Source organism: Bacillus rossius, chromosome 2 (genome assembly GCF_032445375.1).
Source record: "Bacillus rossius redtenbacheri isolate Brsri chromosome 2, Brsri_v3, whole genome shotgun sequence".
Lineage (NCBI taxonomy): Eukaryota > Metazoa > Arthropoda > Insecta > Phasmatodea > Bacillidae > Bacillus > Bacillus rossius.
The window spans coordinates 50972488-50998204 of record NC_086331.1 but is presented as its reverse complement, the minus strand read 5'-3'; the positions used below and the strand labels follow the sequence as shown (position 1 = coordinate 50998204).

The 25717-nt window shown below is 40.1% G+C and overlaps 1 protein-coding gene across 4 annotated transcripts in view; it reads left to right on the top strand.

The window, feature by feature from the left end:
* The window catches only part of LOC134529280 (uncharacterized), a 182913-nt gene that overhangs the window by 36205 nt on the left and 120991 nt on the right, over nt 1-25717 (top strand). For 2 of the 4 annotated variants that reach the window (XM_063363182.1, XM_063363180.1), the window contains exon 1: nt 23817-23958. The exons of the other annotated variants lie outside the window; for them this stretch is intronic. The gene's annotated coding sequence lies outside the window, so the exon portion shown is untranslated. Of the gene's footprint in view, nt 1-23816; nt 23959-25717 lie in introns of those variants that run through there. 4 annotated transcript variants of the gene reach the window in all.

The window sequence follows — 25717 nt, the reverse complement described above, 5'->3', positions numbered from 1 at the left end:
GCATGTACTGAACATAAAATGTCGGATCCATGATGGCAATCAAGGTCAAAGTCAAAATTCAAGGTCAAGTTCAAAGTTTAAGTTCAAGGCCAAAGTTCAAGGTCAAATTTCATTGTCAAGGCCAAATTTCATGGTCAAGGTAAAATTTCATGGTCAAGGTCAATTTTCATGGTCAAGGTATAATTTCAAGGTCAAGGTCAAATTTCGAGGTCAAAGTTATGGTGAACAGAAAATCACACTTACATGATGATGGCACACTCTAGCCGACGAAAACAAGATGGTGGTCTCCAGCAGACGAAGACAAGATGGCGGACATGACTCCATACCCGTTGACGATATATACCTTGTTACTTGTGGAGGGAGGTCAGTTAGACGGCTTTGTGGAGGAAGGATCTGTTGTTTTTTATTTTTTGCTCTTACCGGTTTCGAACCAAAGACGGGAATCGATATAATCAATCAGTATTCTAAAAAGATAATTATATGGTGAATTTTGGAATTTTTTTTTATTAAAATCGGATGATAATTAAATTTTTTCAAGATGGCGTCCGTTACGATAATTGATACAGTGGAGACATAATTTAGAATGACATGTGTGGTGTTAGACATTTATACTACTTTTTATTGAGAATTATTTTAATATATTAATAAATTACTGGATTACTCTCGCCGGAAATCGAACCGAGGACCGAATTAGATTAAATAACTAAACATTTGAAGTATGCAATTTTTAAAATATTTTTTGGAATTTTTTCGAAATTTCTAGAATTGAAATTATGGATTTTCAAGATGGCGGGCGTAATGATACATGCAACATTTATATAATCCAAAATGGCGATTATAATGATGAGTGCAACAGTGGTTTTTAAGTAATATTTTATTAAATTTTTATTATTCAATTAGATTGATTAATTTTTTTAACGATTTTTGAAATTTTTCCCGATTTTCCCGCATTAAAACTACGGTTTTTCAAGATGGCGGACATGACGTAATACTAGGTGACGAAATATATACTTTGAGATAAGTGGTGGGGGAGTCAATCTGCCAGCTGCTTCCTTGAAGGAAGGTTCGGTCGCCATTTTTTTGCCCTCACCGGGTTCGAACCGAGGACTCAGAGCTTCATGTCATAAATGTATTTTTAAAAAAATATTTTTTATTAAAATTTTATTAATTAAATATTTTATAAATTTTAATATGTTTCATTAAAATCGGATAGTAAATAAAGATTTTCAGATGGCGGCCGTAACGGAAATTGCAACGGTGATGTCATGATTCAAAATGGTTGCCATAGCATCCTAATTTTCATGGTCATGACCTCGGTGTCTTTAAGTGGCTAGCTCTTAGGCTTTGAAGCCGCTTTTAGGAATTTGAGTTCTTTCTTAGGCAAAAGTATTTTGAGGTTTTTCGAAATCCTAATTTTGAATTTAGAAATTTTTTGAGATTTTTGGCGGATTTTTTTCCAAACAAATGGACATTTTGGCGAATTTTGAGGAATTTTGGGTAAATTTTGGAAAATTTTGGCAAATTTTGATGGTCAAAGGTCGAGGTCAAGTTCAAGGTCACGGACATGCAAGATAGCCGCTGTGACGTCACAATCCAAGATGGGGGACCGCCAATCACACTCCACCGCCTGTCACCTGTTTCTGGACCGGCTAATTTACACTACTATTACTGTTTTCAGAATTTTTTAAAATAGGTATTTCAAAAGGCCTTTAACATCTGAATAACTTAGAAACAAAATTCCTGTACCTATATTGTTACTAGGTACATATTTGTAATAATAAGTAGGTGTTTGAGAATTAATTTGTGTAGGTGTATTTTTTTGCCATAAAATTAACGTTATTAAAACAGCAAATACTCTCTTGTGACGCATAATTTGATATTGTGTGCATAACTGAACGTTTTGCAAAATTTATTTGAGAAAACACGTTGAAATATGTGAATAGTTATAGAAAAGAAAACATTTAAGTAAGAAAGTGACGTCGTACCTCCTATGATAGTAAAGCCCGGTCTCCATCCCGCCAGTACCAGTCTCTGCTGGCAAAACGCACCCCTGCATGACGTCCGCACTAGTCAAGTTAGTGATTATGTCCGAAACTAAGTGATCCGTGTCATGTGTTAGGCACCTGTATGAGATCCAGTGTATTTAATTCCCATAAGAATTTATGTAAAGTCATCATATTCACAAAAGAAAGTGCATAGTTAAATGTGAATGCGACCCCTTAATACTACCTGGTTTGACGAACACAATATATTTTGCGGCCCCAGGCCAGACTTAATATGTAGTGCTGAGTGAATTCAATTATGTTACGAACGCGAGATACCACACCACGATGCCAGTTTCGGAGCTGGCTGGTGGCCCTGCACGGTCACTGGCGTCACGCGCCTAGTCACGTGCCATCCACTAACGTAAGGCATGCCATGTACGCCTGGCCATGTTGCAAGGGTCGTCGCTACACCCCTCTACCCCCCCCCCCCCCGCTTCTCACGCATTGTCTTTCCTAGGCGCTGTTATCGATCGCCGAGCGGCCTTGGGAATTCCGCGGGCCACCGCGCGAAGTGGCGCGAATAAACACAGCCTTTCTCGATGTTTCGGGTGTCCGGTCGGCCCGGGATGATGCGACTCGCTACGCCCACTCTCTTGGGTTTGAGAAGGGCTCCTCAGGTACTTAAGCAGCGATGCCAGTCTTCTCGACAGTTCCGCGACGGGTGCCGCGAGAGTCACGCGACGAGTTCGGCAACAGTTCCGAGCGAGTTCCGAGAGTTCCGAGAGTTTCTTGAGTGAAGGGATCGACATCGGCGAAGTGGGTGACAGACCCCCCCCCCCCCCTCCCCGAGAATGGCGCGGCGCGGAGCTACGGGATCGAGAGAGTATAACTGAATGTCGCGAGACTGTGTGGACAGGCGGGTGGTAAGGGGCGAACCATTGTTGAGCCTAGCTCCAGTGAGGAGTGCGAACTGCGGATCTTAACAGACATTGAGTGACTTGGGAGAATAAACATTTTTATGTGCCAGTGAGTTGTGATCGGACATTTTTAATTACAGTTATTTACTAGTACTTGAAATAGTAGTAATTAATAAAACTTAATTGGGCTACCCCCTAAAAACCCAGTACTCCCCACATTAAAACTCGTAGTAGTATATAAATGGGGCTCCGACGTCTGGCTTCGGCTTGAGGATTGAGGATAGGGTCAATGACCTATTGCTCTGACGTCTCGACGGCCATCTTGGATCGTGACGTCACGAAGGCCATCTTGTATGATTTGACATTTGACCATGACTTTTGACTTTGACCTCGGCAGCCATCTTAGATCCGTCAATTTGTTTTCTAGAAGTTTAGATCGTCTTGAATTCCGCCATTTTGTTTTCTATAACTTTCCAGCATCTAGAAATTGAATGCTCACTCCTTAATTTTGCAATTTTCGTTACGGCCGCCATCTTGAAAATTCGTAAATTTTATGCTAGAAAATCGAGAAAAATTTTAAATTTATAAAAATTTAATGTAATAAAATTTAAATAAAATATAATTTAAAAATACCATTGCAAATTTCGTTATAGTCGCCATATTTGATTCTAGAAACATTGCACTTTTCGTTATGCCCACCATCAGGGATGTGTATGACGTTATCGTTGCATGTTTAATTACGGTTGCCATATTGGATTCTAGATCAATGCAATTTTTGTTACAGCCGCCATTTCGAAAATTCATAAAATTTCTTCTAGAAAATCGGGAATTTTTTTTAAAATTTATAAAAAAATTAATAAAATTTTATATAAAAACACTTTACCATTTTAGATTATGATATCACGACCGCCGTTTTGAAAATGCATAATTATTATTAGTTTTTTAATGGGAACATATTTAGAATTGATAAAAAATTAATTAATCAAAATTTTTAAGTTATTCTGTAAAAAACGCATTTACATCATGGAGACCTCGGTTTGAACCCGGCAAGGGCAAAAATAAAAAATGGCGATGATCCTTCTTCCAAGGAAGCCACTTACAGACTGACCTCTTACCACTAATGCAAAGATATATCGACAGCTAGAGGACGTCACTGCCATCTTGTTTTGAATACTTGTTACTAGGATTGCTAGTGTCATATAGTAAACATGACATTTGCTAGAGTATGTTGCTACCATATAAGTTTAATTCTTAGCCACTAGAGTGCAATACCATTTATTAACAGACAGTCATCTTACGATATCTGCTATCTTGAAAATTGGATGCCGTCTTGAAAATTCGTAATATTTAACTCCGAAATTTGGGAAAAATTCCAATATTCATCGAAAAAAATCACTCATAATTAATTGATTGAATCGATGGATTTCTGTCCTTGGTTCGATACTTGATCTAAACAAAAAATAATAATTTTATTAAGAAAATCCTTATTTCACAAATCATGTTGAAAATTCTAAAAACAGCTCAATTTCCTAGCCAACCAGCCTCTAGTAAGCCGATATGTCAGCCATTTTGAAAATTCGTAATAATTAAACTACAAATTAAAAAAACTCCAAAATTCATCAAAAAATCACTTATTAAAAGAATGATTAACGCAATGGATACCCGTTTTTAGTTTGATTCTCGGCCAAAGATTAAGATAACTAAAGCTTAAAATAAACTTTTAAATTCTGTTTCCCATGGCGTTTATTAATTATTCATTCTACGAAAAACAACCCTAGACAAGATACCTCTCCGACGATTTAAATATGTTATCGCGCTGCCTAACATGAAATTCTATTTTTTTTTTTCGATTCATAAAATACATTCCAACCAGTGCATGGACTATGCTATACGCATAAGCCAAGTGTCATTTAACAACGAGACCAAGTCATGAACAATGTCAGACGTATAGACCAGACATTTCCGAACATGCAAGACCTTCTTCGACGAAGCTAATATAACATATTACAAGCAGTCAAGGCAAAGTCTTTAAAGTGTCAGACCTACAGTATCTATTAAATCAATTACAAACATTTAGATCAACGGAACATGTTTTACGCTTACTATAGGACAAAGAATCCTTGAAAAATCTTTTATCAAGACCAAGAGATTTTGAACCAGTAAATATTCAGAGCTATAACATATTTGACTTCACATATTTAACGAAACGACACAAATTCAACAAAAGATAAGAACACACAGTATACACACTGGACGCACAGCACACAAGCTGGACGCACAGTACACACACTGGACGCACAGTACACGCACTGGACGCACAGTAAGCACAGTACACGCACTGGACGCAAAGTACACTCACTGAACATACATTACACACACTGGATGCACAGTACACACATAGTACACACTGGACATACAGTACACAAACACTGGATACAGTACACACACTGGACACACAGTACACACACAACACTCACTGGACGCACAGTAAGCACAGTATACTTACCGGACGAACAGTACACACACTGAATGCACAGTACACACAGTACACGCACTGGACGCACAGTACACTCAGTACACACACTTAACTCATAGTACACACAGTACACACACATTGGACACACAGTACACACACATTGGACTCACAGTACACACAATGGGCATGCAATGGATATACAGTACACACACTGGATGCACAGTACACACAGTACATACACTGGACTCACAGTACACACACAGTACGCGCACTGGACGCCAGGGTTGGCCAAATGCCACCTATTTTCAGTAAATTCTATGCCACTGGCAAAGACTTGGTTTTTACCGGAAAATATTCGTTTTTATTGGCTTCAATTGGAAAATACTGGCTTTTATTGGAACATATTCGTTGACATTGAAAAAAAAAAAACAGTATTTTTGATCGTTTTCTTTTACTTAGGTATTATAAAAAATAAAATAAACCAGTATGTTATTGTCTTTTTAATATTATTTTAAATTGATGCAAAACACAATTATATTAACATAATAAATTATCATTTTAAGAATAACATAAGTTAATCTATGAAACAAAATTTACACACAAGCAGAAACTGTATGGTAGCCAAGTAATTTCTATGTTACTTGGGAAATTTAATTTTTATACTTGCAAGTGGCCACTATTTTTGACCACCAAGTAAATTTTGAATATTTTATCCATATTGCTGTACTGTAAGCATGAAGACACTGCTACTGCAAGAACTGATTTGAGTGAATCATTGTGCCAAAGCCAAGTCATTAGATACTGCTAGTCCATATTTTTTTTGTAATTAATGAATACTTCCACTATAGTTATGGAATCCACATTTGTAAAGCATAATAATTCAATACTGTAGTTACATGTATTTTGTGCTTGATACATGTTATTGTTATAGTACTTTGTTGGTTTTTATGTTGTCTTTAATGATGTTGAATGAGACATGTACAGTCCACAAATTTTAAAACATTTGAACACACAAAACTGAGTCACTATAAATATGAAAAACGTGAAATAGGATTTTTAAGTTCAAGACACTGTGGTTGTTATCCAGGTTTTTGATGTAATAAAACAATATTATATCTTCCTTATGAACACTACTTTTTTATTTAATTATTCAATAATTTTGACCATGTGTTAAATACTGACAAAAACTAATAAATTCCAGGGTTGTTTAAACCTGGAATTTACTAGTATTTTCCACCCAGTGGAAAAAATTGTGCCAACTCTGCTGGACGGACAGTTCACACACTGAGCTCACAGCACACATAACGGACATGCAATTTACATACATTGGACACACAGTACAAGCAATGGACATACAATACACGCAATAGACACACAGTAAACAAAATGGGCATGCAATGGATACATAGAATTCGCAATGAACACACAACCCACACACATACAGAACACGCATTTGACTAAAAGAAAGCACAATTTAAAGCACAATCAACGAAATAGAAGCACAATCAACAAAAAGGAAGCATATTAAAGAAAATGAAGCACATCCGTAAGCACTTTTGACAAAGAGGAAGCACAATGAACTAAAAGGACTCACATTTTGAACGTAAATTCAACAAAAAAGGAAATACATTATCTGCAGTAAGATACGATAATACAGGCTGACTACGTACATTTAACGAAAAGAACGTACATTTTTCACGAACATTCAACTCTTTAGGATGCGATCACCAATTTGCGATAGATTATACTGCCTCGATCTCTTCTGGGTGCAATTAAATATTTCAGAGCCCGAGCATAGGTTACACAAAAACTAGACAACCCTGAATTATTTAAAAAAAATTCAAGTTATAATAAAATAAAAAGGAACTTAATGAAATATCTCTTTTACAGCAATATATAAACAGCTGCATACATTCAATGGACTATTTATGACTTTGAGTTGGGTAAACGACAACAATAGATAACAACTTATTTAAAATTAAAATTCGGTTTAAACTTTAATAGCACGCTGCAGTGTAAGATTGCCAAAATACTTAAAATAAAAATCATGATACACAATAGTGTAGGTGAGTATTTAATTTGTACATTTAAATAAATATATGTAAAAACTTAATCACAAAATATAAGTGTATACAAAAATATACTACAATGAATTTACGCCGTGCAAGGATTTGAAGTCAATACGTGTATACTTAATTAGGAAGCGGATTTTTTTTTCGCCCCAAAAACTTATTAAAAGACATTAAAATATAAATGCGACAATATGCAAAAGTCTCTTGGTGTGGTTAACCAGTACTAATCTACATTTGCGCCGACTAAATATAGAAGGTATTGCAAAGTTTCTCAACACATACCATAAAAAGTAAATGCGCTTCATACAGTTTAATGAAGGGCAAACAGACGGGCGGCCTCACTACTCACGGCCCGCCGACTTACACATAGCCTCTTCCACTTTACTGGTCACTCAAATTCTGATAAAAATATTGTTTCAAAAAACTCAAACGTACAAATACTTTTAGCATCTGCCATGAACCACACGGAGGAATAACATGAACATTTAAAGTCCAAAACTCGTGTCGCCTCAAGTAGATTAAAGGAAAAATGCCTTGCTGCGTGGTACAAGCTGTATATTAACCAACAGGACGCACTCCTCTACTAGTCGGCCGTGGATTCTTCTTGCAACAAGTTCTTTTGCATGAGATAAATTGACTCTCGCAGCTGAATGGAGTCAACGACAGTTAGAGCCAAGTAATCTTGTAGCCTCGAAGAATTTTAGCCTCGTAGCCTCGAAGAATTGTAGCCTCGTAGCCTCGTAGACTTGTAGCCTCGTAGAACTGAAACCTCGTAGAATTGTAGCCTCGTAGATTTGTAGCCTCGTAGCCAATTACAGCCTTGTAGTCTTTTAGTCCTGTAGTCTCGTAACTTCGTAGCCTCCTAGTTTTGTAGCCACATACCAGCTAGGCCTAAGACAGCTGGAGCCAAAAACGTTTTATGCACAAGAGTAGTATGTATTGGCCTGTACTGGTACAGGCGCCAGGCGCTGGAGCCGTGAACCGGTCCGCCATCTTGGATTGCGACGTCACGTCGGCCATCTTGGATGACTTTGACTTGGACCTTTGACCTTCAAAATTTTCCAAAATTGGTCAAAATTTGCCAAACTTCGCCCAAAAATCGCCAAAGATCACCAAAATTTCCGCCAAAAAATTTCAAAAAATATTTAAAATAAAAAATTTCTCTTTTCGAGAGAAAAATTCCCATTTAGAGGGAAAATTTACTGTTTTTAGTCCTTAAAAATACCAGTGGCTAGAAATTTCCATATAGAGGCTTAAGCATTCATGTCTACAGCTTCCGATAAGCCTCTGACGTCATCATGGAATATGTCATCATGGAATATAACGTCACCGTTGCAATTTCCGTTACGTCCGCCATCTTTAAAATCTGTATTTACTATCCGATTTTTATGAAAAATAAATAAAATTTATAAAAAAATTTCAATTAGTAAAATTTTAATAAAACATATTTAAAAACCATACACCTACAACATGGAGCTCGGAGTACTCGGTTCAAACCGGAGAGGGCAAAAAAATTAAAATGGCGACCGATCCTTCCTCCACAGAAGCCGCTGGCAGACTGACCTCCCACCACTTATGTCAAAATGTATATATATATATATATATATATATCGTCAGCTAGTATGACGTCATGTCCGACATTTTTAAAACCCATAATTTTAATGCGAGAAATTCGGGAAAAACTCCAAAATTCATTAAATAAATTTGCAATTAATATACTTATTGATTCGATCGATTCCTGTTCTTGGTTCGAACCATGGTCGATACAAAAAAATTAATTTTATGTAAAAAATAATAACTTCAATAAATCATGTTCAAAATCCTAAAAGATGCTTAAAATCATCTACTACCAGCCTCCAGTAAGCCATTATGACCGCCATCTTGGAAATTTGTATTTATTGAGCTATAAATTCAGGAAAAATTCCAAAATTCACCGAAAAAATAACTCATTTATTTACATAATGAATCGATACTTGAAAAATGAACAAAATGAAGCAATTTCAAATAAAACACGACAAGTTTTTTTTACAAACATAAAATTTGTTACATAAATTCTACACTACTACAAGTACAAAAAACACAGGCAAATGACTAAAGTCTTGAGCATTTCCATATTTCTACTGTCTTCTTATCGTACGGACTAAGTCCTTTACATGTATTTACATGTCTTTTCAGAGCATTTCCACGTGACAGTTGATTACCACAGTTTTCACACAGAGAAGAATTATCGATTTTATTGAAAGGACCGTGATATATTTCATGACGTCTTACATGTTTTATGCATACAAATGTCTTGTAGCAGTATATACAGCTTGAATCTGATGAATGTACAGCCAGTCTATCACAATTCCTGAGGTGTCTTTTTAATCTTCCATAGTGTATAAACTTACTACAACCCCTGTTGCACTGATATTTAATGCGTTCAGAATTATTACAATTGTGTATTACACAATCACGTAATTTCAAGTTTTTGATTTTGTCACAGTACGTACAGTGAGAAGAAGTGTTACAATGATCAAATAAAGTTTTCAATATTTTTAGCAGGAAGTTAAAATGTAATTTGTTTAAGAATTAAATAATACGCACGCATATTTACTCAGACACACACGCACACACACACACACACACACACACACATGCTCGCTTAAAGCTGCTTGCCCCCTTATACTCTTGGTGCGCCGTGAGAGACAGTAAGCAGTAGTACCTCGCGCTTCTCTCTCTCTCTCTCTCTCTCTCTCTCTCTCTCCCGGTAAGCACAGTTCCCCCACTCTTATTCTTTCTCTTAGAGCGCGCTCATCAATGGTTAACTATTTTAATTAATTACTAATTACCTATGAGTCAGATCAAAAATCGGCAAAGACTTCCTGTCTCAGAAATTTATTATCTATCTGATCCAAAAAAAACCGTGCAGTCTTTTACGGACACACTGTATATTCTCATTGGTTGGTTAAATACATGTGTCAAAACAACAACCTTGTTCATTATGCTTGCACTTAACTTTCATGGAGCATTTTTTATAATGACGATTTAAGCTATTGCACTTGTTGCACTGAAATAATATTCTTTGAGAATTACTCGAACAACCGCTTATTTCATGTCTGCGCGCACTTAAAGTGGTAGTGAATGCTGCACTACAGTATTTGCACTGACGCGATGAATGTTCGTAGTTCTTTGATGTCGGCAATGATGCTGGTGAAACTCCATTCGATGGAACAGCACAAGTCGATGCAGGTATCACAGACACCGTCGAAATGTTTGCAGTTGATGGTACCGATAACGTTAGGACCTCCGAGGCTGCCGAAACCGCTGTCATTGATCTCTGCACTGTCATCGACGTCGCTGACGTTAGGGTTCCCGTTGTCGACGGTACAGCCTCCGTTGAATTCAGCGTTAAAGTTGGTAAAGATGCCATCGAGTTTACAAGAACAGGTAATAACGCGACTTATGCACCAGATGTAGCAAACTAGGTGATCCTTACACCGCTGCAGTCAGTAACAAACTGATATTCCTTTCGTCTGGGACTCGCTTATATACACGCAACCGGTCGTTTAATATGCTAGTGAAAACACAGTTCATTTACTGTAATACACGAGTCAAAACGACATTTAAAAAAGAGGAACATATGATCGAAAAAATTATATGCGGTGAGATACGTTCTCGTCTCATGAATTCATTCCCATTAATATACGCTAGGCTCCAATGTTCCAATTGCCCATCAGCTTCAAGTGCCCCTAGAGCTCCAAAGCTCCATTCGCTACAACATACAATATTCACGCAATTGACACTCAATGTACGCGCAATACACGCAATTTACGCGCAATAGACGTAATGAACACACAGTACACACAGGAAACGGAATGAACACACAGTTAACACAGTAAACGGAACGAACACGCAATTTTCATGCAATTGACGCGCAATACACGCAAAGTACACGCAATGTACGCAATGTACGCAATGTACAAGCAATGACTAAGCATATTTCACGCAGGTCAAGCATTTAATGAAAACGAAGCACATTTGGACGGAAATTCTACAAAACGAAAGCTCATATAACGAAAAGGAGGTGTATTCTCACGCACATTCAACTCGGTAGGATGCAATCGTCAATGTTAAGTTAGGATATAAAGTCTCCAACAGTCTATGAATCCAACAGTTTTTAGTTCCAAAAGTCATTGGCTCCAATAGTCATTCGTTCCATCAGTCTATGACTCCAACAGTCTATTGGCATCAACAGTCATTTGCTTCAACTGTCTTAGGCTCCAACAATCAATGACGTCAAAAGTATTTGACTCCAAATAGTCTTAGGCCTAACGCTATTTGACTACAAGGCTACGAAGCTACAAGTAAACTGGACTCCAACTACCCTTTGCTTTAACAGCTCCAATCATATTTGACTAGAATGCTACGAGTATACGAGGCTATGAGGCTACAAGGCTACGAGTCTACAAGGATCTAGCTGGTTACGAGTTAAACATAGCTGCGAGACTGCATGGCTAAAAGGCTGCGTGGCTACGAAACTACATGGTTATGAAGCTACAAGGATACATGTCTACTCGGCTCCAAATGACTGTGAGGCTACATGGCTACAAGGCCACTTGGCTACAAAGCTTCAATTCTACGAGTCTACAAGGCTCCTCCAACTGTCTACGAGTCTATAAAGTTCCAACTGCACCAGCAGCATTATGTTATAAGATTACAAGGCTACTTGATTACGTAGCTACAAGTCTACGAGGCTCCAAGGCATCATGACTATGCGTCTACGAGCCATGAGGTTACGAGACTACGCGACTAAGAGTCTACAAGGATACAGGACTACGAGGCTACAGGACTATGGAGTTTCCAGAACACAAGGTTACGTGATTACGAGGCTACAGGACTACGAAGCTTCCAGAACACAAGATTATGTGATTTCAAACCTACTTGGTTACGTAACTACAAGTCTACGAGGCTCCAAGGCATCATGACTACGAAGCTTCCATAACACAATGTTACGAGACTGCGAGGCTACAGGACTACGAATCTTCCAGGACACGAGGCTACGTGGCTACAAGACTACATGGCTCTTACTACAATGAGAGTTAATTTATCTCATGCAAAATAACCTGTTTAAAGTAGTGTAGATTCTTGTCAACAGATGACACCACATGTTGCTTACAGGTAAATATTATTTAGTTCTTTTATGTGAGATGCGGGATGCTCACTAACGATCGCAAAAGAAGGATGGCTTCACTAGACACAAAGGAGAAGGAAGTTCGGTTTCTATGTTAGTGCTTCAGAGATAACTAATGGTATATTATTTGACTGAGTAATGGTTGTTTATTTTTTGAATTCCACCTGGTAAAAAAATTGCAAGTGCTGATTTAGTAGCAGAAATTCACTAATTAATTGTAACTCCAAATAAAATGTCATGTTTCATTAGGTAACAAATCCTTCATGCAGAGAGCGGTTTCTCAGAATAGACAGAAGCACTTGAAGTAACCACAGGAATAATCAGGAGCACACGGAGAAATCAATCAAAATATTGACAAGAATAATTAGGAGCACACGTATTGACAAGAATAATCGGGAGCACACAGAGAAAACCATCACATTTTTGTTTGATATCATAAATTATAGAAAAAATATTTAATAAATAGAAATAAATAACTAATAAAATAAAAAATAAAAATAATTACAAAAAATACAAAAACAGCTTTTGTCAGCTTTTAAACTTCTCATTTTTTGAGTAAAGATAGAGTTCTAGTACAAACCCGAATTTTTTGTAATTTTTTAGTTTTAATTTCTAGCTAAATAATTACGAATCTATACTAATATTATAAAGCTGAAGAGTTTGTTTGTTTGTTTGTTTGTTTGAACGCGATAATCTCAGGAACCACTGGTCCGATTCGAAAAATTCTTTCAGTGTTGGATATTACATTTATCGAGGAAGGCAATAGGCTATATTATAATATCAATAACTTTAGGGATCCTTACTAAAAGTCCAATTTAGAATCAAATGCGTTGGAGGGGGTTAGATACAACATGCAGTACACGTACGAAGTGTGTGTTGACAATGCCGCAGGCGCTATTGCCTATTAACATTGTTGCCACGCACTAGATGCCTTATCATTCTTAATTTTCCCATACAAGTAAAAAACACCCGCGTGATATTAACAACGAAGCAATCAGTACCCTCATAAGAGTTCAATTAGTATTTAAATACTTTTTATCACTTTAAATCGCAAACCTAAACTATGGCTTTTTTCCCTCTCTCTGTATTTAATTGGTTTTTTTATTGCCCTTTTCTTCAAGTATATATATTTTACAGACTTAAAACTTCACAGTAATGTTCCTTATGTTATGCAGGATGACATTTTTCGAAAATTAGATCCCATGGGTGGTTAAAACCAGGCAACAGTGGGTACTTTGTCTGCATGAGAACAGGATTTTTCATTGTTCATGCCTTCTGCGAATCCATGGCAACGGCCATCGCGTGGCAGTGGCGTACCCACAAGGAGGGGCATGTATAATGAGCGGCGCAAGAGTGATCTGCCTGTAGACTGCCGTAGCGAAGTACGGGTACATCAGTTGTACGTTGCGTGCACGAGTCGGGAAACCATCGGTGCTATTCATTTTCTCTCCGGTACATTATACAGCATTGTAATAAATTTTCACTGAATTTTTTTTTATTTACCATTACTGTAAATGGGAGATGTGGCTTAATTTTTTTCCATTAGTATAGCCGTGCGAAGCCGGGTTGTCAGCTAGTTTCCAATATGGCGCCCACATTACAATATGGGAGTGCCTCCATAATAATAAATGATTACTGCACTCTAGCGAATTAAATTTTAACTAATACGAATGTGGCACACTCTATCAGACAAGTATACACACAAGAAGGTATCCTCCAGCAGACGAGACGAAAACAAGATGTTGGCAATGTCCTCTAGTGGTGATATATGTTAACTATCGCTCCTGGTAGTGTGTACTGAATACAAAATGGCGGATCTAAGATGGTCGTCAAGGTGAAGGTCAAAAGCCAATGTCAATGATCAAGGTTAAAGGTCAAGGTCAATGGTCAAGTTCAAAATTCAAGGTCCAAGTTCAAGGTCAATATCTGTAGCCGTAAGGCTACTGATTATTTGTGAGGGGCAGGTAGGCAATGCTTGAATAAACAATAGGTCTACTGTTGCACACTATTTATTTGCGCTGTCGAGCGCGCTAACAAATTTACATGTTTCTACAGTGCACAACAGCCTACTCGTGCTAAGAGGCAGACTGTAACTGTCTCTTCTTTCCTCTTCGCCAGCCTGCTAGCCAGCACGGAGGAGGGGTGATAAACCCCTTGGCATCCAGGCTAACGGGACTCCTGGAGAGTGCACTGCATTTTGGCCCAGGGGCATACAAACACCGACGGGATAGCCGGTGCTGATAGCCGCATGGTTGGCGTAGCGTGGTAGATGTCTTCGCGATGTACGGCCACAATACCCCCGTGCCAGTGACTTGCACACAAGTTACGAGAAACCACCTTGGAGGCGGTTAGGAAAGCGGACTTGATGGGGGGTCGACATGTTGCAGTTTGGGGAGTCACGATGTTGACATCCAGATGATTCGTTGGAGCGGCCATCCCAGCAGCAGGACGTGGTATGTCGTGGTCCTCTGGAACGATGTCACAGATGGTGTATGCAGGTTTGAGGCGATCGATGTACATTAGCCTGCCTACCATGCATTTGGATAGTCGCAGTTTTTCCTGAGCGACTAACAACAGGGAAAGGCCCCTCACAAGGAGTTTGCAAGCACCCTTTTGGACCATCGCGGCGAACTAAGACCTCAGTGGATGTGGCAAGATCCTTGAAAACGAATGTTCTCGGCTTATCGTGTCTTTTGCCACCAACTGGTCAGAGTTCACGAAAGTACTGCCGAAGCTCTTGGATAAGGCCCGGGGTCTCCAGTTGTCCTGCATCAGGATGGGCGACAAGAAACTCGCCGGATAGGCATAGTGGTTGGCCATATACCAAATCTGCTGCAAAAGCACGGATATCCTCGCGCCATGCTGCTCTGATGCCTAAGAGTATGGTGGGTAAGATGTACACCCAGTGCTCTGTCATATGGCAACGTATGGTGGCCTTGAGCTGTCTGCATTTGCTCCACCATGCCATTGGAGGCAGGATGAAATGCAGTGGTCCGAAAGCGAGTCATTCCCGTCAGGTCACTGAATTCCCTGAAAAGGCAGGACTCGAACTGGCACCCTTGGTCGGTAGTGATTTGTAGGGGAGTTCCAAAGCATACAACCTAGTTGGCATAACATGCTCGAGCTATGGTGTTAGCCTAAATGTTCTCCACTGGAACTACCTCTGGCCAGTAGGTGAAGCAGTCTATGATGGTCACACAATAACGGTAGCCTTGTGAGACAGACAAAGGTCCCACAATGTCGACGTGGACATGGTCAAAGCAGGAGGATGGTGGAATGAAGGAACCCACAGGGGAAGAAACATGGCGAGAAATTTTGGAGTGCTGGCAGCGCAGACAGGCATGGGCCCATCTTCGACAGTCCGATTTGACAGAGGGCCATACAAATCTTTGGAAGACCAACTGTACAGATGCATTAATGCCTGGGTGAGACAGCTGATGTACCAAGTTAAATGCATCCTAGCGTAATGGGGCTGTGACGAAGGGTTGTACTGTTGGTGTGGAGACATCGCAGTATATCTCTGTTGGGGGAATCTGGCAAGCATATCTTCTGCAGCTGCAGGCCAGAATATAGTTGTAGAAACCTTTGTAGTTCTTCATCCTCAACCTGTGAGGCCGCAAGGGCTTGGTAATCGAGGGTTGCAGTGACAGCATCCACTCTAGACAGGGCATCTGCAACGATGTTATGGGACCCCATGATATGCCTAATGTCTGTGGTGAACAGGCTAATAAAATGAAGATGTCGGGATCTACAAGGTGAACACTTGTCGGGGTTTTGGTGGAAGGCATAAATGAGAGGCTTGTGGTCGGTAAAAACAGAGAAATGTCTGCCTTCGACCATATGGCGAAATTGATGGATCCCTAAATAATTGGCTAGTAGCTCTCGATCATAGGCACCATACTTTTGCTGAGCAGGGTTGAATTTCTTGGATAAGAATGCTAATGGCTGCCAGGATCCTTACACAAGCTGTTGGAGGATTGCTCCCATTGCAAAATCTGAAGCATCTGCCATTATTGCTAAGGGTGCGGACGAACTTGAATGGGCGAGCAGGGTGGCTAGTTTTGCACTTCTCAAAGGCACTGTCGCTGTCAGGTGTCCATTTTAACACGGCTTTACCTTTCAAATCACCCTTTAGAAGTTCGTGAAGGGGAGCCTGCAAATGGGCAGCCTTGGGAATGAAGCGCCGGTAGAAGTGTAGCATTCCTGTAAACTGGCGTAGCTGCTTCGCCGTAACTGGTTTTTTGTAGTGGAGTATAGCATCAACCTTCTCTGGAACGGGTGTGGTCCCATCTGCTGAGATATTATTTCCTACGAATGTCACGTGTGGTTTGCCAAATATGCACTTGGATGGGTTACGAAGTAGCCCATACTGAGCAAGACGTCGGAAGAGTTCCTCGATGTACTTTCTATGTTCTACCTTATTTATGGAAGCTACCAAGATATCATCAAGGTAAGACACACAAAATTCAAGTCCTCTGAGAACTTCGTCTATGAACTTCTGAAAAGTCTGAGCAGCATTATGAAGGCCGAAAGACATGAATGGGAATTCATAAAGTACAAAGGGAGTTGTAATTGCAGTTTTTGGAATATCAGCTGGCACAACTGTGATTTGGCTGTAGGCCATCACAAGGTCAATAGTTGAGAAGATTGTTTTTCTACAAAGAGTGTGAGAGAAGTCTTGTATGCGGGGAATTGTATATGTCTGGAATTGTGCGTGCATTGAGCAACCGATAGTCCCCACATGGCCTCCATTCCTCCCCTTTTTTGGGTACTATGTGCAGAGGTGAAGACCAGGAGCTGTCAGAAAGGCAAGCAGTGCCATGTTTGAGGATTGATTCAAACTCCCTCTTTGCAATCGTGAGTTGGTCCGGTGCCAAACGATGTGGTTTGCTGAACACAGGCTGCCCAGCTGTAGTGCATATATGGTATACTGCAGAATGTTGGACAAGATGTGGGGTACCAGATGGGCGGGTAAGACATACATACTTTTGGAGGAGTTCGAGGTAGTGATTTGATTGAGGCAGAGTCCTGACACTACTGATGTCACTTGTAGCCTTGTGGCAGACAGAGGCAAGAGATGTGGTACTGTCTACTAAGCACTGATTCCGAATGTCTACCAACAGGCCATAATGGTGGAGGAAATCCACACCGATGATGGGTTTGGTAACATCGGTCACCACAAAACACCAGAAAAAATCACGCCTGAGTCCTAAGTTTACAGTTAGAGTAAGGAAGCCATAAGTCGAAATATTTGAGCCATTGGCTGCGAACAAGACCTAATTAGACTTGGGCCATCTTCCAGGCAGTCTAGCGCAAGGAAACACACAAATGTCAGCACCCGTGTCAACCAAAAACTGTACCTTTGTGCCCTTGTCCGAGATGAAGAGGCAGCTGCCTGAAGTCGGGATTGGATCACTGGCCACCATCAGCGAGTCCCCTGCATGTTTCCCGAGCTGTATTCGCAGGGCTGCACAAACTTTCGCGCCCCATCGCCAAAGCAACAATGGTACCAGCAGATCCCCTGCAAACTACTGCTGCGGGAGCATTGCTGGCATGATGTATATGGGGAGCGGTCGCGGCGACTGTCGTGCTGGCCAAGACGAGTAGGGGATGCTACAGCTGCGATCTCCTGTCGCAGTGTTGTGGCCATCTCTCCTATTTTGGCAGTCATGAGGATTGACATTTTTTCGAACATGGATTACAATGAGGCTGCTTCTGCCATCTGTGGTCTCGGATTTGTATCCGCGATGGTGTCTGCAAGCTCGGCTAATGCGTCTAACGAAGAATTTGTCTGTGTCGTCAAGATCGCTTGTGTTGGTGGTGGTAAACGAACCAGCCACAATGACTTGACAAGGTCATCTGGAACGACTGTTCTGACCAAACTGCGGAGGTGCCGTAGAAACTGCGAAGGCCTTCGGTCACCGACTTCCTCGTGTTCCAGTAGTTTCGTCTTCCGTTCCTGTGAAGCACTTAACCTCTTTATAAGTTCTGATTGGAGTCGGCCATACTTGTCCTCAGTCGGGGGATGGACAAGTATATCGCGCACTTTGGTCGCGTATTTACAGTCAAAATTACCTACCACATAGTTGAACTTGGTTTCGCCGGATTTGACACCTGCTAGGGCAAACTGGTTTTCCACTTGAACGAACCACATTTCCAGGTCCGGAGCCCAGAATGGTGAAATGCGAACAGCAACGTGCTCGATAGAGATGGTTGATGATGGGGGTTCAGCCATAACCGCGGAAGTGTTATAGAGTGAAAATTCACACTAAAAAACGAGGTGCGATGATGTGCTGGAGCACGATGCAACTGCCTAGACAACATCAACATAACCCCTACCTGCGTGTCACAATGAGTCATGGAAGTCCAAAGTATGTGCTGGTAGTGTCACAGAACTCGTTCATTTCCTCTACTTCCGCGGCCAAAGTTGCAATCTCGCAGTGTGGATGACGTGCGGCGCGGGAGATGTGTGACGCGGACGCAAGGGTGGATCCAGAATGATGATCAGGGGAGGGCCAAATTAAATTTTCTAATACAATATTCACACATTAAAAATTTAAAAATACTTAGTTGGTTTTATTTATAGTTCAAAAACGTCCTGTTATCTATATCACTGCAGTGAAATAACACTTATGTAAGTTTGGAAAAACTATGGTAAGGAATTAGGAGAAAATTATATATATATTCTGGGTTCAGGGGAGGGCCATGCCACTATGGCCCCCCCTCTGGATTCGCCAGTGCGCGGACGACACGCGGCGCGGGTGATGTGCGACGCGGACGACTCGCGGCGCGGGTATTGTGCGACGCGGATGATGTGCGGCGCGGCTGACGTGCTACGTGGATGACGTACGGCGCAGGCGATGTGCCTCGCGGGCGATGTGCCTCGCGGGCGACGTGCGACGTGCGTAACGTGCGGTGCGACAGGTTGCTTATATTACGCAAAATACGAATATCGCGTGACACCTATTTCGGAACGCATACTAGCCATGCCCCAATCACGTCGGGGTCACCACTGTAGCCGTAAGGCTACTGATTATTTGTGAGGGGCAGGTAGGCAATGCTTGAATAAACAATAAGTCTACTGTTGCACACTATTTATTTGCCCCGTCGAGCGCACTAACAAAATTACATGCTTCTACAGTACACAACAGCCTACTCGTGCTAAGAGGCAGACTGGAACTGTCTCTTCTTTCCTCCTCGCCAGGCTGCTAGCCAGCACGGAGGAGGGGTGATAATCCCCTTGGCATCCGGGCTAACAGGACTCCTGGAGGGTGCGCGGCAATCTGGCCCAGGGTGTACAAACACCGACGGGACAGCCGGTGCTGATAGCCGCATGGTTGGCGTAGCGCGGTAGATGTCTTCGCGATGTATCACCACAATATCAAATGACAAGTTAAAAGTTCAAGACCTAGGTCAAAGTTCAAGGTCAAGGTCCAAGGTCAAGGTCAAAGTTCAACATCAACAGTCGAGGTCAAATGTATGGTGTACAAAAATTACACTAACATGAGGTCAGCACACTCTAGTAGACGAAAACAAGATGGTGGCCTCCACCGGACGTAGAAAATATGGCGGACATGACGTCATACTAGCTGACGATATAAACCTTGGTATTGGTAGTGGGAGGTCAGTCTGCAAGTGGCTTCCATGGAGGAAAGTTCTGTCTTTTTTATTTTTTGCTTTTACCGGGTTCGAACCAACGACGGAAATCGATCAAATCAATCAGTATATTAATAAGTTATTTTTTCGATGGATTTTGAAATTTTATTTATTAAAATCTGATAATAAATAATGATTTTCAATATGGCGTCCGTAACTGTAATTGATACAGTGGTGACATAATTCCAAATGTCGGGTGTGGCTTAAGATGATTTTATTACTTTTTATTGAGAATATTTTAAATATATTAATAAATTACTGGTTTACTCTCGTCGGGAATCGAACCGAGGACCGAAATCGTTTAAGTAACTAAATATTTGAAGTAGGTAATTTTTAAAATATTTTTTGGAAATATTTTCGGAAATTTTAGCATTAAAATTGCGGATTCTCAAGATGGCGGACGTAAGGAAACATGCAACATTTATAGAATCCAATATGGTGGTTCTGTCTTGAACAGGTGATGATATTATTACTTCAAATTAAAAAAAATTACAAGTCCGAATATTTATGTTATTTTTATATATACCTTATTTAATTCTCAGTCTAGTAAATGTCTCGATAGCTGTGCGGTTAAAGGCGTATGTTTTCCAACCTAGAGATCAGAGCTGCGATGGTTCGAATCATAGCGCTTCCAATGTATTTTGCATAAAAAATAAATTTAATACGTCGATAAGGACCATAATAGCTATGGAAGGTAATGGAACATCGACCTTATGTGTTGAGACAGAGCGACGCTGGCGCTCTCTAGGAACAAACAGCAGAAACAAAATCGACGTATCCAAGATGGCGGCCTCCAGCGGAACAGAAAAAAAAATTAAGAGTGACTCTGGCACTCTCTAGGAACAAAGAGCAGAAACAAAGTCGAAGGTATACAAGATGGCGGCCTCCAGCGGACCAGAAAAATAAAATATGGCGGCCGTGACGAAAATTTCATCATGAGTGAGTGGGGCGCTCGAATTAAAGCTGGCGGATCCAAGATGGTGTTTACAAGATGGCTGCTAAGGTCAAGGTCAAAGGTCAATATCAAGATCATCCAAGATGGCCGCCGTGATGTGAGAGATGGACGTGATGTCAGAGCTCGGTCGGCACCAACTCACCACACCCGGAACCCAGGACAACACAGTTGAATTTAAAATAAAATAAAAATCAACACTGATCTAGGAATTAAAAATAAATCCCAGCAACCAAATAGTCGTTGTAAAAAGGGCGGAGAAGAACAAAAAACAACAAAAACACGCTAAATTCGCGATTAACGTATATATTTGCCAAAGAAATATCAACGAATAAAACAGTGACCTAAACAATCCTGGCCCAAAAATACTCATACAGACAGTTCTCAGCGTTTTAAAAAACACTTGTATAGTGTTTAGACATTTTAGAGAATGATTTTGTAATAATTAAATCTTTTTAAACTTTCGGAACCGATTTGTAAATACAATAACAAGAAACAAAGCATTTGATTGGCGTTTATATTTGAAGAGAAAAGTATCCGCGTTTTGAATTCCGGCGGATTCATATCCGAATTTTTCGCAATTGTAAAACGTGGCTGACGCTACCGTGAGCCGGTGGATCTATAGGTTTTGCAGTGAGTTTATTTCTCGGGGAACTCCCGTGTCCTGCATCAATGCAGTTCGTCGCTGTGCCATTTCACCTAATCTCCTATGTTCTTGATGTCGACCAGCCACTAAATCCGAATCGTAACCTACCTATTCACAAACTAAAATCGAATCGTAAATAATCAACCGTCTCGAATGACCTCGTAGTGAATGAGACTTTAAACTTAAAATAAATAAAATATAATTAATTATTCAAACATATAGAACCTTGGCAGGGCTAACGAAACGTGGGTGGGCAACAGATACGCTGTGAATAAGAAGTGACGTGAACGCTGTGAGTTCAGCTGTTGTTGCGCGCAGGCGCTAGTTGTTTAGATTACGTCGCGGAGAGCAGGGGAACTCCCGACAACTCCCTCCTCCTCGGTTCCGGGAGGTTTCCTGCCCCTGAAAGCGCCTCTCTGTCTCTCTCTCTCTTCTCCCTTCCCCTTGACTATGACGTCGTTTATCCTCGTGGTCGCCACAAAACCGCATTTCCTGAGGCTAGCGTTGTTGCGCGTGCCGCAACTGTGGCGTGCGTACCGGAACATTTCCTCGTGCAGGTGCAACCGGCGTTCCAGTGTTTGGGAAATCACGACTGTACTCATCGCAGGAGGTATCAATTTTCAAAACCTCAACGAAGTTTGTTTAGCTACCGCGTTCTTTTTTTATCCAGTAGTATAGAGCAAACACGCCGTTAGCTAAAGGCTATATGGGTTTATTTATTTCTAAAATCTCCCATAGCGTTTTTCTCACAGTTCTAAAGCATTGTGTACAGCAAAGTAACCATTAACATCAAATTTTGAAACGACGCGAACCTTGTGTGCTTTGTTGCTATCACTTGTACTAGTCACTACGTTAAGACCGCAAGGTCTGTGTGCACTAGTCACTAAGGCAATGATATGCTTCGTGAAAGTAGGAAAGTCGACCTAGTACCAACTCCTTGGCCGTCGAAGTTCACGCAGGAAACCAACACTGAATATTTATGCTTGATAGCAGAGCTTCTTTGTAACAAAACGGAGGAGGGAAATGTTGACTTAAATTCCATACAAATTTACACTTTAGTAACATCAATAAAGATTCCATTTAAATGTGTTCCCGATTCAGTTATATGTCCCCGATGGTACTCAAGCAGTGGCGGATCTAGGATTTTGGTTTGGGAGGGGCTTGACCCAGCTGAGGCTAGGCTTTATCAAGGCAAACACTAAAACAATAGTGGACCCAGATGCTTTTGGAGGGGGCTTGAGCCCCTTAGCCCCCCTTCTGGATCCGCTACTGTACTCAACACACGCAATACGAAAGGGAAAAATATTGATTGCTTTCATGTAGCAGTTTATGAAGAAAAATTAAATAAGCTTAAGGGGGTGGTAATATGTTCCATTCAAATATCTACACTTAAATAATATTGTCAAGTTCCAACGATTGCTGCTAAGAAAAATATTTTGTTTTATCACACTGTTTTGAAATAATGATTGGCTTTGAATTAAACGTATCTCCGATTTCGAGGTCATTACAGACGTTTGAGGAGTCAAACGATGGCACGAAGCAGTGACGGAATGATTTGGTGGGGGAAATGGGATAACTCCGAGGAAACCCAATGGCTCCCAACAATGTCCGCCATGTTTCAAGGTTATTCGAAAGAAACTCAGGGCCCAGCAGCAAATAATGTTGTCGTCCCCAACTCTCCATTTACAAAGCACACAATTTATAAATAATATATTTAATACCTATCTAATTTATCTAACAGATTGGAAGGAGATAAGTTGTCTGTCCACTCTGCACCGTGGCACCTTGTGACTTATTTATACACTCGTGTGACGTGAAACGTTGCGATTTCTTAAAAAAGACATACCAACAGTATAAGGTAATGTGTTTTTTGGTGGCGTGCCAGAAGTTAATCTCAAGTACCGTATTTGTAGCCGGCGTAGTACCACAATTTGCCGCCGTCCGTGTGGCAACACTGCGCGGCGACAAGCGAGCCACGCGGCGCGTGGAGTCGAAGTTGGTGTGGTTTAGCGCGGACGTAAGTCAAGCGTTCAGACGTGAACCTACGCACGCACGCACAACGCACAACAGTGAACGCACAGGTGAGCTGAGCTTGGTTCGGAACCTTCCCGCTGAGTGGCGTTTTCGTAAATAAGGAATGGGGGTAAGAAATCTGTTAATGTTTAAGGCGGGTTTTTTCGTCACACGTTTATGCGCAAAGGTTTACGGCGACGGTAGTGGTAGACGCAGGGGGAATGATAATGAGGAGATTTTGCCCCCCAGAAGTTATTAAAAATATACGCGATTTCGGTGAAGGCAGTGATGCAAGGTGAGTTGTTTGTTACAACACCTGGAATCACAAACCACACATGCATTGATGTAGGTATGTTGAGAAAGATAACGTAACTCTCCAAACCTTTTGTGTTTGACGTAAGTGTTTTGAATATATATATATATATATATATATATATAAATATATATATATATATATATATATATATAAATATATATATATATATATATATATATATATATATATTTATATAAATATATATATAAATATATGTATATATATATAAATATATATATACATATATATATATTTATATATATATATATATATATTTCAATTCTTTCCCCGTAGTAAATTCCAGTTTCCGCCACTGGGCGACGGGACGTTCAAGACAATGGTGGGCTCCGAACAACTGAGATGCGAATCGGTGCTCATAAATATGAGGCATGCCATGTATTGACGATCAAGGCCACATTAGACAAAAAGAAAAGTAAATCCAGGATCCGGTTGGTGGGTTTTCTCTATATTGCAAAAATTAATTAGCCAACTAAAATTTATCTAAATCATGAAAAAAGTACGATATTTAATTTTTTTTCGTTAGATCGTACCAAATCTGAATATATTTTTGTGAAAATCACTGCCACAATTCACGTAGACATTAAAATTTTTGTATTAATTTAAAAAATGGGAAAAAGTTATAAATTCTTCATAAAATTCAGTAATTTAGGCTAAATATTTTATATTATTTCTTTTCACGGAATACAGATAACCTATCTTTTCAATAGGTATGTTTTAAACTTTTAACTACAATAATTATGGATTTAATTTATTGTGTGTACGCCTGTGGTTTTTATTCTTCATTGACAGTCGTTTGAAAGTATATTGACACTTTCTTTCAGCATTGAGGGTTTAATGACCTGCGTACATAAATTTTAACCCAGAGGTCGTGAGTTTGAGTCCTGCCTTGGCAACGGGTCGGTTTGTCTAGTACCTATAAATTAGATTTAGAGTTCAAAAAATCCCACTTTAGTTTCAACCGGTAATAATTATGCAAGGTATGTGTAATAAAGCGTATCCATTTGATATACGTATGTGTAGATGTATGTAGACAGGCGCGGCTCCAGGATTAATTTTTGGGTAGGCCGGACTGTACCGCAGGGGCATGTGCACAGTTTTGGGAGCCCGGCCTCTTACCGGGGGGTCTGGCCCGATATTAGGGGGCTGTCCAGAGATGTCTTAAATTCAGTAGCAAAATGGTAATTTTTGCGGCTTTCTTAGGGTAATTTAATTCTCTCTGAAGTCCAATATGTATAATATATTAATCATAAGAATTATTATTAATGCAGAATTTATTGTATGTCAACCAAATAAAATTTAGTATCTAAAAAATTCACAAAATTTGTTGATAGGGTTAAAATTGTGTTAATATATGGTGAATATTAGAACACAAATCGTAGGTTAATGTAAAATGTTGCAAATCTGCAGACGAATGTGTAGTTTCATTTTATTTCAAACTGTCCTCAGAAGGGCAGACGATTAAAGTTTGTAATGAAAATAAAATTTTATTT